Source organism: Pleurodeles waltl, chromosome 1_2 (genome assembly GCF_031143425.1).
Source record: "Pleurodeles waltl isolate 20211129_DDA chromosome 1_2, aPleWal1.hap1.20221129, whole genome shotgun sequence".
NCBI lineage: Eukaryota > Metazoa > Chordata > Amphibia > Caudata > Salamandridae > Pleurodeles > Pleurodeles waltl.
The window spans coordinates 1,207,227,562-1,207,241,540 of NC_090437.1; positions in this window are offsets into that span (position 1 = coordinate 1,207,227,562).

Consider the following 13,979-nt stretch of genomic DNA (forward strand, 5'->3'; position numbering starts at 1 on the left):
TCCAGATAGATGACATCATATCTATTATCAGGGGTAATGTGGTTGATAAACTATTGGAAGATGATTATCAACAGGCATCTGCCTTAACCCATGAAAATCAATACAAGTGGGAATGAAAAATAAAGAAGAGGCTGCTTGTGACGTGGAGCATGATAATCCGACTATTTTAAAGACTTCCTTGCAGATACAGTTGTAAAACACCTTTCTTTGCCTTTGATGGACAGTGTATTCTTCCATAAGGAATTACTGCGTCAGGAAGAGCAGTAGTTGCACAATCCAAGTTTCTATGTAGGGAAGAGAAAATCTTGTAGATTTGTTGAAAACATTAGCAAAGGTGCAAAAATGGATTTGCATTAATTAGAAGCTACTGTAGAACGGTTGTGAGCATTCTCTGAAAAAATGTCTCCTGGAGATCGGTAACTTTCAGTGGTAAAACAATGTTCCTGACAACATGATGACAAAGACAAGGTGTGAGTTACCCCGTTTATATAGGAATTGTTTCTTTCAAACCATGAAATGCCAAGGATTACTGCATAATTGAGTCTTGCCATTAAATCAAAAGACTCCATTTGCTTGTGAGAACCCAGTGACACCAGGAATGCAATTGTCATTTCTTTGACTGGACCTGAAGAAATGGCAGTATGACCCACCTTCAGAACTTGTTTTGGACAACTCTTGGGTTTAGTGGACATTAGTTATTTTTTGGACTGCCCTGTCACCATATACATCCTAGAAGCCCCAGAGTCTTAACACAGCTGAAATGGAAATGACTGAACAATAACTAAATCAAGACTCAGACTCAGAAAAAATAATCAAGAATATCAATAATGAGAAGTCCCAAAATTTCAAAGCTAAGGGAATGATCTTTCGCCCACCCTTCTTTCCTTTCAAATGACACTCTCACGCATATCCAGGAATCTTAGTAGACCTGGCAGGGCAGTCTTTGGTGTGCTTGATTCAAACATAGGCCAGACTCTCATCTTCATTCCTTCTCTCCTTCAGACAGGAAACCTCATGCTGAGCCAATTTGCATAGACTCTTCTTTAGAGGAAGATGTGGTAGAGCCCTCAGGAAGAAGTGTTTCACATATTTTAGAATGAAAAATGACTTATGATCACACCCCCTCCTCCTTTCTCTGCGCCTTTCAGATCGTCTTTCTTGAATCCAATAATTAAACAATATGCCTGAAAGAGATTCTGGATGAGAAGATATCATTAACTTATCCTTTTTCTCATCCTTTAATCCACGCCGAAACAAGGTAATCTGAGTTCATACTATCCAGACAGTCTCTTCTGCCAGTTGTCAAAATCTGGTTACATAGGTGTAGGAAGCTGGCTCTGTATATACTATATCAAAATGAGATATATTGTGCACAGAGTCCAGGGGTTCCCCAGCGGCTCAACAGAGGCTAAAGTAGATAATACTAATGTTCTCTTTTGTGGTAGTGTAGTTGAGCAGTTAGGCTTATCAGAGGGTAGTGCAAAACATTTGTTGTACACACACAGACAATAGAAGAAGCACACACTCAGTGACTTAACTCCAGACCAAGTGATTTTATACAGAAAACATATATTTTGTTAATTTATTTCTAGAACCACAAGATTCAAGTTGAAGGTAAGTACATCAATAAATAAGTATTTCACATATGTATCATTATTACTTTGATTGGAATCGGCAAGTTATACAGTTTTTGAATAAATGGCAATAATCTGTTTTAAAAGTTTTCTGCAATTTTCAGAAACAGTTCATAGGGGGAAGAAAAGCTAGTACGTTTTACAGGTAGGTACAAGGCTTACAGTTCCAGTCCCCGGGGATTAGGAAGTCCACAGATTGGGGTTCAAGTAAACCCCAAACACCCACCACCAGCAACACAGGGCCGCCCGTTGCAGAGGTCAAAGCTGAGGCAAATTTAACATGGGCTCCTATGGAGACTGGGGCCACTCGATTTCAGATCTGCTTGCAGGTAAGTACCCGTGTCTTCGGAGGGCAGGCCTGGGAGGTTTAGAGGAGCACCAGTAGTGGGGGGGCACAGGTAAGCATCAAACACACACCCTCAGCGGCCCAGGAACGGCCGGGTGCAGGGTGCAAACACAGCACTTGGCTCCCAATGCTTTCCTATGAGGGGACTTAGATGCTGGAGGCTGGGTCCACGGGGTCAGTTCTGCAGATTCACAGACTGGACAAGCAGGAGGGCCGCCTGCTGAACGTTGCTGCACTGGAGGTCCGGTTCCCTAAGGCCAGAGGGCTGCGAGTGTAGTGTACCTTTTAGCAACTGGTATCTTTGTACGAAGCTGTTGCAGTCAGGGGGATCGTCTGAATTCATACTGTAGGCGTCATCGTAGAGGACAGGAGAGGTCAGCCCAGGGTCCTCACTTGCTTGGAATCCCCTGGGGATCCTCTCTAGTCAGATGGGCCACTTGGACATGGGTCGTGGGCGTTTGGTGCAGAGTGGTCAGGACTCGCGGATCGGGGGAAGCTGTGGAGTCCTTAGATGTAATTTCTTCTTGGACAGGGCCGCTGTCCACGGGAGTTCTTGTTCCTCTGTGATTCAGGCAGACCTCTGGAGATATGGCAGAGGTTGCTGGACCCGCAGGATGTGCTGCTTTCTTTTGCAGGTTTCTTTGAAGCAGGAGACAGGTCGGTTGGGCTGGGGCCATGTCAGTTTTGTGTCTTCCTTCTTCTCTGCTGCGGTTTCAGTTTAGCAGTCATTCTTCTTTCTTCTGAGGTCACCAGAAATCTGACGAACTGGGCTCAGGGGAGCCCTTAAATCCTAGATTTACGGGTGTTACAGGGATCAGAGGGCAGCAGCCAATGGCTACTGTCCCTGACGGTGGCTACACCCTTCCTGTTCCCACTCCCTTGGGGGATGGGGGCTCATTCCTAACCCTGTGGGTCACTGTCCTCCAAACCAAGATGGAGGATTCTGCAGGGAGGGGGTCACTTCTGCTCGGGACACCTTAGGGGTGGTCCCAGCTGAAGTGGTCACTCCTCCTTGTTTTTCCTAAGTTTCCCACCAATCTTGCCGCCAAAAGTGGGGCTTTGTCCAGGGACAGACATCTCCAGATGCTGGAGTGGCCTGGGGCACTGTAACAGGAGGCTCGAGTCTTTGAGGCTCACCGCCAGGTGTAAGTTCCTGCAGGGGGGCGGGTGTGAAGCACCTCCACCCAGAGCAGGCTTTGTTTCTGGCCTCAGGGAGCACTAAGGCCTTCACCTCATGGGGTCAGAAAAATTTCTGCTAGTGGCAGGCTGGCACAAACCAGTCAGCCGTACACTTGAGGATTGGGTTAAATACAGGGGGCATCCCTAAGACGCACTCTGTGAGTTTTTTTAAATAAATCCAACACTGGCATCAGCGTGGGTTTATTGTGCTGAGAAGTTTGAAACCAAACTTCCCAGTATTCAGTGAAGCCATTAGGGAGCTGTGGAGTTTGTAAATGACAAACTCCCAGTCCATATACTTAATATGGCCACACTGTACTTACAATGCTCTAAGAATGGACTTAGACACTGTAGGGGCATATTGCTCATGCAGCTATACCCTCACCTGTGGTATAGTGCACCCTGCCTTAGGGCTGTAAGGCCTGCGAGAGGGATGACTTACCTATGCCACAGGCAGTGTTTGATGGGCATGGCACCCTGCGAGGGATGTCATGTTGACTTTGCCTTTTTCTCCCCACCAACACACACAATCTGCAATGGCAGTGTGCATGTGTTTGGTGAGGGATCCCTTAGGGTGGCAGAACACATGCTGCAGCCCTTAGGGACCCTCCCTGGCCACAGGACCCTTGGTACCACAGGTACCTTTTAAAAGGGACTAATCTGTGTGCCAGAGGTGTGCCAATTGTGGAAACAATGGTACAGTTTTATGGAAAGAACCCTGGTGCTGTGGCATGGTTAGCAGGATCCCAGCACACTCTCAGTCAAGTCAGCATTAATATCAGGCAAAAAGTGGGGGGAGGGGGCAACTGCAACAAGGGCCAGTTTCCTACAATAGGTTACCATATCACATGTTCCTTGTTGAGTATCAGAGAGATTCCTCCTCAGAAAACTCTCTATCTGAATGTTCAAACGTCAGCATAGTTATTCAAACAGGCTAAAATAATAGCTTAAATCTGGATCATCCCCGCCACCAAAGGAGGTGCACAGGTTAACTTTACTAGGAATGTACCCAATAAAATACCCCACCCTGTCTTGTTCTGGAGAAAATTCTAAAGGCCTAAGGGCAAAGCGTATTGTTAAGGTATCCAAGATCTCTTTTAATTGTGTGAGTCCCCAGAAGAATTGAGAGATCCTTGAATAACCACTCAACATCATTTGAATGGCTAGACAACGTATTCTAAGCGCTGCATTTCCGGCACGCATCTGCTGAAACTCCTGATTCTGTTGGTGAATAACTACTGCCATGTTTATATTCTGGTTGGGTCTTTGCATGGCTGGTTCCTTGTTTCACTAAAGAATTACCTAGAAAACACTGATGTTGCAGCTTTTTAAATGTGAGATGCTGAGACTACTCTGGTATCTTGGTTTTAGTAGTTTAGTGGAGGTATGGGCTACACCCTCCAGTAGCCACCTTGCTCTGTCACAAATTAAATGTGAGCTGGATCATGTGTTTTCAGAAAAGGGTCAAAATACCTAAGTGGAAAAAGCTGCAAATCATAAACAAACCTCCCTAGCAATTGTTGATAGAAGACAGAAGAACTGAAGACTAATTGCACAAGAAGAACCAGCACAACAAGCCTGATATAGGATTAAGGTACAAGATCAGTCTGGAGTCTGGGGTGAAAAAAGGTGTGATACCAACAAAAGTACTCCAACTGCATTGTGACACAATAGATTGAGGTTTACTGCTGCCTCATATATCTGAATAGACAGTGAATGACCTATATGAACATGAGGCAAATTAATTCATGTTATACTGGAAATATCCTTTAAAAAGTGCCTGGAATGCCATGTAGCATTGGGGTCAGATGCAAAAAAATAAAGAATCAGGCCTGGAAAACTTTTGATACAAATAATTCCTTCTGGCATACCACATCACACTTTATGCCAAGGTGTGTGCCTCAGAAAGCACGCCAGCTGAGTAGCGCCAACTGCAAGTAAGCAAACAAGATGCTGCGGCCAAGCAGAAGCCCCCACCCTGCCATATCTCAAATCGCCACCATTAGAAGACATGGACCTCACACCCTAAAAGCAGTGGGCAACGGAACGTTCATCATACACGCGAAAGGACCAGAGACACTCCTGAACTAAAGACTGAGACCAGAAACTTACGCCCAGGTAAACCTGCATCAGCCTGGGAGCAACCGCGTTGGAAGCTGCATCGGCGTAACACAGAATGTTTTGTAAGGACCAGTAGAAAGATGTATCACAAAATTACTAGTGGAGCACTGTAGGAAGTTGGCTCTGTATGTGCTATTTCAAAGTAAGGAATAGCATGGACAGAGTCCAAGGGTTCCCCTTAGAGGTAAAATAGTGGTAAGAAGAGATAATACTAATGCTCTATTTTGTGGTAGTGTGGTCGAGCAGTAGGCTTATCCAAGGAGTAGTGTTAAGCATTTGTTGTACATACACATAGACAATAAATGAGGTACACACACTCAGAGACAAATCCAGCCAATAGGTTTTGTTATAGAAAAATATATTTTCTTAGTTTATTTTAAGAACCACAGGTTCAAATTTAACATGTAATATCTTGTTTGAAAGGTATTGCAGGTAAGTACATTAGGAACTTTGAATCACTTCAATTGCATGTATACTTTTCAAGTTATTCACAAATAGCTATTTTAAAAGTGGACACAGTGCAATTTTCACAGTTCCTGAGGGAGGTAAGTTTTTGTTAGTTTTACCAGGTAAGTAAGACACTTACAGGGTTCAGTTCTTGGTCCAAGGTAGCCCACCGTTGGGGGTTCAGAGCAACCCCAAAGTTACCACACCAGCAGCTCAGGGCCGGTCAGGTGCAGAGTTCAAAGTGGTGCCCAAAAACGCATAGGCTTCAATGGAGAGAAGGGGGTGCCCCGGTTCCAGTCTGCCAGCAGGTAAGTACCCGCGTCTTCGGAGGGCAGACCAGGGGGGTTTTGTAGGGCACCGGGGGGGACACAAGCCCACACAGAAATTTCACCCTCAGCGGCACGGGGCGGCCGGGTGCAGTGTTAGAACAAGCGTCGGGTTCACAATGGAAGTCAATGAGAGATCAAGGGATCTCTTCAGCGCTGCAGACAGGCAAGGGGGGGCTTCCTCGGGGAAACCTCCACTTGGGCAAGGGAGAGGGACTCCTGGGGGTCACTTCTGCAGTGAAAGTCCGGTCCTTCAGGTCCTGGGGGCTGCGGGTGCAGGGTCTTTTCCAGGCGTCGGGACTTAGGTTTCAGAGAGTCGTGGTCAGGGGAAGCCTCGGGATTCCCTCTGCAGGCGGCGCTGTGGGGGCTCAGGGGGGACAGGTTTTGGTACTCACAGTCGTAGAGTAGTCCGGGGGTCCTCCCTGAGGTGTTGGTTCTCCACCAGCCGAGTCGGGGTCGCTGGGTGCAGTGTTGCAAGTCTCACGCTTCTTGCGGGGAGATTGCAGGGTTCTTTAAAGCTGCTCCTTTGGATAAAGTTGCAGTCTTTTTGGAGCAGGTCCGCTGTCCTCTGTAGTTTCTTGTCGTCGTCGAAGCAGGGCAGTCCTCAGAGGATGCAGAGGTCGCTGGTCCCTTTGGAAGGCGTCGCTGGAGCAGAGTTCTTTGGAAGGCAGGAGACAGGCCGGAGAGTTTCTGGAGCCAAGGCAGTGGTTGTATTCTGGTCTTCCTCTGCAGGGGTTTTCAGCTAGGCAGTCCTTCTTCTTGTTGTTGCAGGAATCTAGTTTCTAGGTTCAGGGAGAGCCCTTAAATACTAAATTTAAGGGCGTGTTTTAGGTCTGGGGGGGTTAGTAGCCAATGGCTACTAGCCCTGAGGGTGAGTACACCCTCTTTGTGCCTCCTCCCAAGGGGAGGGGGTCACATCCCTAATCCTATTGGGGGAATCCTCCATCTGCAAGATGGAGGATTTCTAAAAGTTAGAGTCACCTCAGCTCAGGACACCTTAGGGGCTGTCCTGACTGGCCAGTGACTCCTCCTTGTTATTCTCATTATTTTCTCCGGCCTTGCCGCCAAAAGTGGGGGCCGGGGCCGGAGGGGGCGGGCAACTCCACTAGCTGGAGTGTCCTGCGGGGCTGTGACAAAGGGGTGAGCCTTTGAGGCTCACCGCCAGGTGTTACAGCTCCTGCCTGGGAGAGGTGTTAGCATCTCCACCCAGTGCAGGCTTTGTTACTGGCCTCAGAGTGACAAAGGCACTCTCCCCATGGGGCCAGCAACATGTCTCTAGTGTGGCAGGCTGCTGGAACCAGTCAGCCTACACAGATAGTCGGTTAAGTTTCAGGGGGCACCTCTAAGGTGCCCTCTGTGGTGTATTTTACAATAAAATGTACACTGGCATCAGTGTGCATTTATTGTGCTGAGAAGTTTGATACCAAACTTCCCAGTTTTCAGTGTAGCCATTATGGTGCTGTGGAGTTCGTGTAAAACAGACTCCCAGACCATATACTCTTATGGCTACCCTGCACTTACAATGTCTAAGGTTTTGCTTAGACACTGTAGGGGCACAGTGCTCATGCACTGGTACCCTCACCTATGGTATAGTGCACCCTGCCTTAGGGCTGTAAGGCCTGCTAGAGGGGTGTCTTACCTATACTGCATAGGCAGTGAGAGGCTGGCATGGCACCCTGAGGGGAGTGCCATGTCGACTTACTCATTTTGTTCTCACTAGCACACACAAGCTGGTAAGCAGTGTGTCTGTGCTGGGTGAGGGGTCTCTAGGGTGGCATAATACATGCTGCAGCCCTTAGAGACCTTCCCTGGCATCAGGGCCCTTGGTACCAGAGGTACCAGTTACAAGGGACTTATCTGGATGCCAGGGTGTGCCAATTGTGGAATCAGAAGTACAGGTTAGGGAAAGAACACTGGTGCTGGGGCCTGGTTAGCAGGCCTCAGCACACTTTCAATTCAAAACATAGCATCAGCAAAGGCAAAAAGTCAGGGGGTAACCATGCCAAGGAGGCATTTCCTTACAAGCACTCATAATGCATGTAAACAAAAATAGACCTTACCTGGAGGGCAGTTGTGATAAGTGAGAGGGAAAAGAGGGTGCTGCATAGGCTTGAACCTCAACTGTTTATTGAATCAATCAACCACCTTGTCTTTACAGGACGAGAGGAGGATTCAGCGGCCAATCGATCTTTACTCCTGCTCAGGTAGACTTTATGCCCCATGACCTTGAACCTCACCAAGGGGACTTGTCCCTCGAATCAGAGAATGAAATATGCCTGCCACGCAATATTGGACACTTTTGGCAAACATTGTGACACTGCTCTCACCTAAATGCCCCCCTCTGTTTGGTTCAGCGCTGCACAGCCAAATGCTGATATTTTCTACTGGCTTCAGTTGTAGCTGTAGATACGACGGCCAAGGTGCTGTCTAACCTGGATGTTGCCTTGACCATGGTTTTGGAGACCAGAGGTTTCATTGGATCTCCCTGTCTCACAGAAGCGTCAATGGAAGACACAGCCTGTTTGCAAGGATTAGCTCACATGTTAGGGCAGGCACAGCTTCTCATCCTCTCATCTGAAATCGATACTTTGACAAGAAGGCTTCTTACTTACGTACAAATGGACGAGTCAGTTTGCAGCGAGTGCGTCATAAATTGTCAAAATGAAATTAAACTTAAACGTTTCCTGTTTAGGAAGACATGTTTTGAGGGGATTTTGAATGTAAAATACCTCGGGTTTGTATTGCCCAAGGGGAGCCATATATACAGTTCTAATGGTCTGCCTCAAAACGGACCCGCCATCAAACTCTGCTGTACTGTGATCAGTGGCGTGTCGAATGTCACGGTATTGTGTCTTAGGCTGTCAGGGCTGCCCTTCATCTATTTGTTTTCCGTAGCCACTACCAAAATCAAATACGTCAGGTGGTGAAAATACAGTTGCTTGTAGGGGTCATCTGCGTGTCGTTTTTTTGAATTAAACTCACTGGGGTAGTTTTCTGCCCTTTTGGTTACCTTCGGGCAGCGTTAATGTGTAATTTATTTAAGGCGACGGTACGATAGCAGCTATCACCACTCACGGGGCTTGTGTTTAAAGCAATTAAGAAAGCAACAGCTAAATGAAGCAAGTCCTTGGGCAAAATGCCCCCTGGCCGTGTGTTTTTTCACTGTACCCACTGGGCCTCTGACGCCTGCCCGTGTGTGACGGAGCAGATAACAAACAGCAGATTCGAGGTGCTGTGATGAGGGGGTTCAAACAGCAGTCCCGAAACAGGAATCTCCTCCCTCCAAACAAGGGACCTGAGCTCCGCGCGCCCTATGTAGTTACCTGTAAGTAAACTATAGGTTAGTTAGCCAGACGTTCGCTTTACCGAAGGACAGCCCGTTCTTTTATTAGTAAAGTTATATTGAGTTGGGGAATTACACTCTGTGTACCCCCATTTTCTATTTTGTGAAAGTAATCGTTTACGCTCTCCATTGCTTGAAAATCTGCAATTCGGGAGAATGGCGTTCCTGTCGGTAATGGCGTCACTTCCGGTTATAATTCACCGGTACGATTCCATGGTTCTGAATCTGGCAATAAATCACCAAATTCACACAAATGTCAAATACATCTCATGTTTCTATCGAGGTATAGTGTATTCCCACTGTAGCAGGAGGGATGGGCTGCATGGCTCACGCTCGACGGTGCTAATAAACGAACACCCTCAAGGAGAAAGTAGTCAATGACACTATTGCCAGGTATTTGTACATATACGCCATGCACAGTTACACGTGTAAAAATGCCTGGGCATTTTAGAAACTTTGGAATTCACAAAACGATTTCAGTGCTAGGCCTGAGAAGAGCAGATCTTCCCAGAAGCACTCATGGAATCATCTGTAAGTTCCTGAAAAGTCAGACATTTGCTCTAAATGTCGATATAGACACATAGGCTCGTTTTTCCTGCCTCTAAAGTAACCATTCGGAACAAGTCATCATCATCATCGTAAAATCTTCATTCAGAGCAAGTGTTGTTGCATCACAAAATGACCACCTGAGAATGGCAATACAGAGTATCATGCACATCCCTCTGGTAGTTACTCTGATGCACATTTTGACTGGTGTATCGGCATTCTATGTAAGTTTACCAACATCTGTTTGCTCTGTTCAGCAGTCTGTAAGCAGTAAAATCAATTTTCTTTCTTGTACATGAAAAAAGAGGTTACAATAAGGCCTATAGTACTGAACTTTTATGCAGACCTTAGTTTCAGATATCTATTTGCTTAGATTTCACTTGATGGCTTATCCCATTCCTAGGCATCCCATTGCATAATTGTCAACTCGCATGTCACTTATTCAGAACTCTATAGAATATCAAGGAACAAGCAATTCTCCGTACTGCAAGAAGAAGCGATCCCTGCCTTCGTTGCAAACCTCACACTCACTGTTGAACCATCTTGTGGCCTGGACACTACTTGACCAGAGGGGTAGCAGCTGAAGACAAATCTTGTCCACTCACAGGTGTTGTCTTGAAGGGACTATTTAATCAGTAAGTAAGGAGAACACCCAGGAAGACAATGAGAGAATTTGAGCTGGTCCTTAACCTAGCCACCAGACTAGTCTTTGTAGGACTGAAGCAGATTGGTCGCACAACACCATCACTTCAGTCGTTGACTCCCAAATAATCAAAGTGTGAATCTGCATCAAAGTCTGCTTAGAACCTTGAAACATACTGAGCAGGAGTTCCCAAGCATCCTAGCAAAATTACATGCCACTACAGACAGACAGAACATTTTCCTGTCGTTGTCCATGCAGAAGATTTAGCAATATCTGTTGAATACAAACAAAATCAGCAGAAGCAGGGTAATCATAATAAAAGGCCCAGAGGCATGGACTAAACTGACTCCAGCATTGAGGATATGCCAAAACCACTATGTGCCGCCTCGCATCAGTGTAATTTGGCTTATATCTGAAAATACTAATAGAGAGCTGCATTGTGCAAACCCTGGATACCATGACATGGCCTTCATCTGGATAGCCACACTTTGGGAGTTACAGGACTATAGTTTAACCAGCACTTCATACACCTATCACATATCAGGCTTCTTCTAGCCAGAATAGATTTCAGTATTTTGGCAATCTACAGGAAAAGAAATCTGGCTTAGGCCATATGATTAACCTGAAAGGAGAGAGAGTGGACAAACCTAGGTCTATCAGTTAAGGTAGACGCAAAACTAACAAAGCATCCAATGCAAAAGAAGAGTTTAAAGTAGAATCTTGTTCTGAGTCCAACATAAGGCAATGTTTGATCCTGGACATCTTCTGAATTATCCATTCTCCCCACTCCTCTCTCAATGCCACAGTACAGCAGCAAGATCTGAAGAAGGGCCGTCTATTTATGGGTGGGATTGGAGACCAGGCCACAAGTTATCCAGTCCTGTGGTGGCCAGCCTGAGAAGTAGATTTAGGATGCTACTTCTTATAATTAATAGAACTAAGCTATGGTTAATGAATCATGTCCTCCCTAAGGCCTGCCCTCTCACTGCACTGCAAAAGCAGAGCTGCTGAGCCAGCTAAGTCTGCTTACACACCACAACATATTACACATACTAATGCATCCATACCACACAAGCAAAAACTGAGCTGGTGACTCTACAGAGTCTCCCGATAACACTTAGTGCAAGTATATGTTCCATTTTTAATGTGCGTTATGCAGTTGCGCTTTTTCCACCACTATGCAGCATGGCCTCACAAGTGGAAATGCATAAAATCTGGAATTTCCAACCAACCCCTCTTTATCTGCCTAGGAATGAAGCATTACATGGTAAAGCTAATGCTATTGTCCATTTATGGAGGAACACCCAACACATGTGAGGCAGCTGTTTTACTAATTTGTGCCAGGTTTTTAACCTAGCAAAGATACTCCGGGTATATACTGCTAAGGCGTGCAGTTTCATACAAGCTGTGAAACCCAAACTCAGTGTATGCACACCAGTCGGGTCCAGACCTTAGTCTATTAATTGTCAATGGAAATATCTTTTTAAAAAGTCTGACATGATGATCTAGTCAATAGCTTTGCTTACCCTTATACCATTATAGTATTTCCATTACCTTTTAATGACAAACATTACTCTTTTGTATGAGTCAATTTCTCAATTAGCAATCTAATCAATAATTAGATTTTACAATATCATAATGACTGTGTATAAAGCTCATACCGCAAACCAAACATGGCTACAAGTCTGAGGTTGTGTCATGTTGACCTAAACAAAAAAGACTCTTTTAGATCCTTTTACAGTGACTTTCTACTGATTATCACTTAAGCTGGGAGAGCATTTCGAATGGCCTCCACTCCCACTACCACTGACTTTCCAACTCAATGATTCAGCTTTTATCGATCTCAGAAGATCACAGCTGGCACAACACTGACAAGATTTGACCTCTAGATCTATGTGGAGGCGCTCAGACGACCGAGCTTACCTTTGGTTTACCTTAATCAAATGCAGCCAAGAATCCTTGTGGAGCTTTGAATCACAACTATAGCAGTGTAGCACACATTTATATAGATTGGCATACTTATTAACTTTAAATGGGGGCACAAACCTTCGATTCAACATTTCTTTTAACAGAGTTTTATATTGTGGTCATCCTCTTCTTGAATATTCTAAGTTTGTTTTACCATCCTCATCTAAGAGGTCATCAGTCAATGTCACAATGTTATCATAAATTACAGATAATACAATGGTTAAAACATATAAAGTGCAGTATTTGAAATATTCTACAATATTAATGAAAAGTGGAAAACAAAAACGTTCATCTTACATAACATATAAAAGTAGTTTGGTATTGTGAATACAAGATGTAAGATTTGTGTATTCCACCTTCCACCTGTACTAGAAGTGACATAAAAACACATCCAAGCATCCACCTCTTCACTAAGTGACATCATTGGTTTCCTGCCAAACCATCTTTAAAAGAAGAAGCCAGACTCGGGGGGCTCGTTTTATAGCACCTATACAAGAAGTGTCATCAGGGAATTTCACAGCATGTTCCTCTTCAGGAAGGGACATCATTGGTTTACTAGCATCCCCCCACTTCAGTTAACTGGTCGGAGCGTTACACTATTGTGGGTTCCCACCAAAAGGTTGCCACAGACAGGGACATTACCTGTTTGGATGGCTGTATGTATATTCTATGAGAATACAACCTGAAGAAATGGCTCTGACTAATGTTTTTTGCTGAACCCAGTGCTTTAAATGGGCCGGTACCGTCCGGTACTGAGTACCGGCACTTTTTTATTTTTAGAGGGAGAGTACCTGCACTTCTCAAGATAATTGGAGATTACCGGCACTTCTCAGAAACAAGCAGGTACTCAGATACAGAGTACCTGCACTTCTATTTTTCCCTTTCAAGCACTGGCTGAGCCTGTTTGTCAAAATTATTCTACCTACAATGACTCACACCAGGCCGACAAAACCTACCTGGTGAATGCCCTTTTTTGTGAATTTTGTTTTTCTTCAGGTTTTAAGGAGGGTAGGCTCCCGCTTCTCCCCAACCTCACTTTTTTGGTAAAAAAGAGGGCACAGAGCTTCTCCCATTTACCCTCCCTAGATCCTGTTTCCCTTCCCCCTGCATTTTACACTTCTCAGCATCCACCAACTCTCTGTCTCACCCTTCCCACCCCTCTTCTCCCCCCAGGCCATGTTTGCTGTTGTGTTTTATCAAAGTTGCCTTTCAATAACCATGTACAGAAGGGCAACTGCAAAACATAGAAATATCGACTGTCTGTGCAGAACACTGTGGACAGTACTTGGACAATTGCGGATTAAATCAGCTTTTCTTTACCAGTGTCTAGTATAAACTATTAATGGTACAAAAGTGGATTCACTTCAATCGAGCCAACTCTCAACAGTTGTTTAACAGACATTCTGATATTTGCTGTATATCAAAC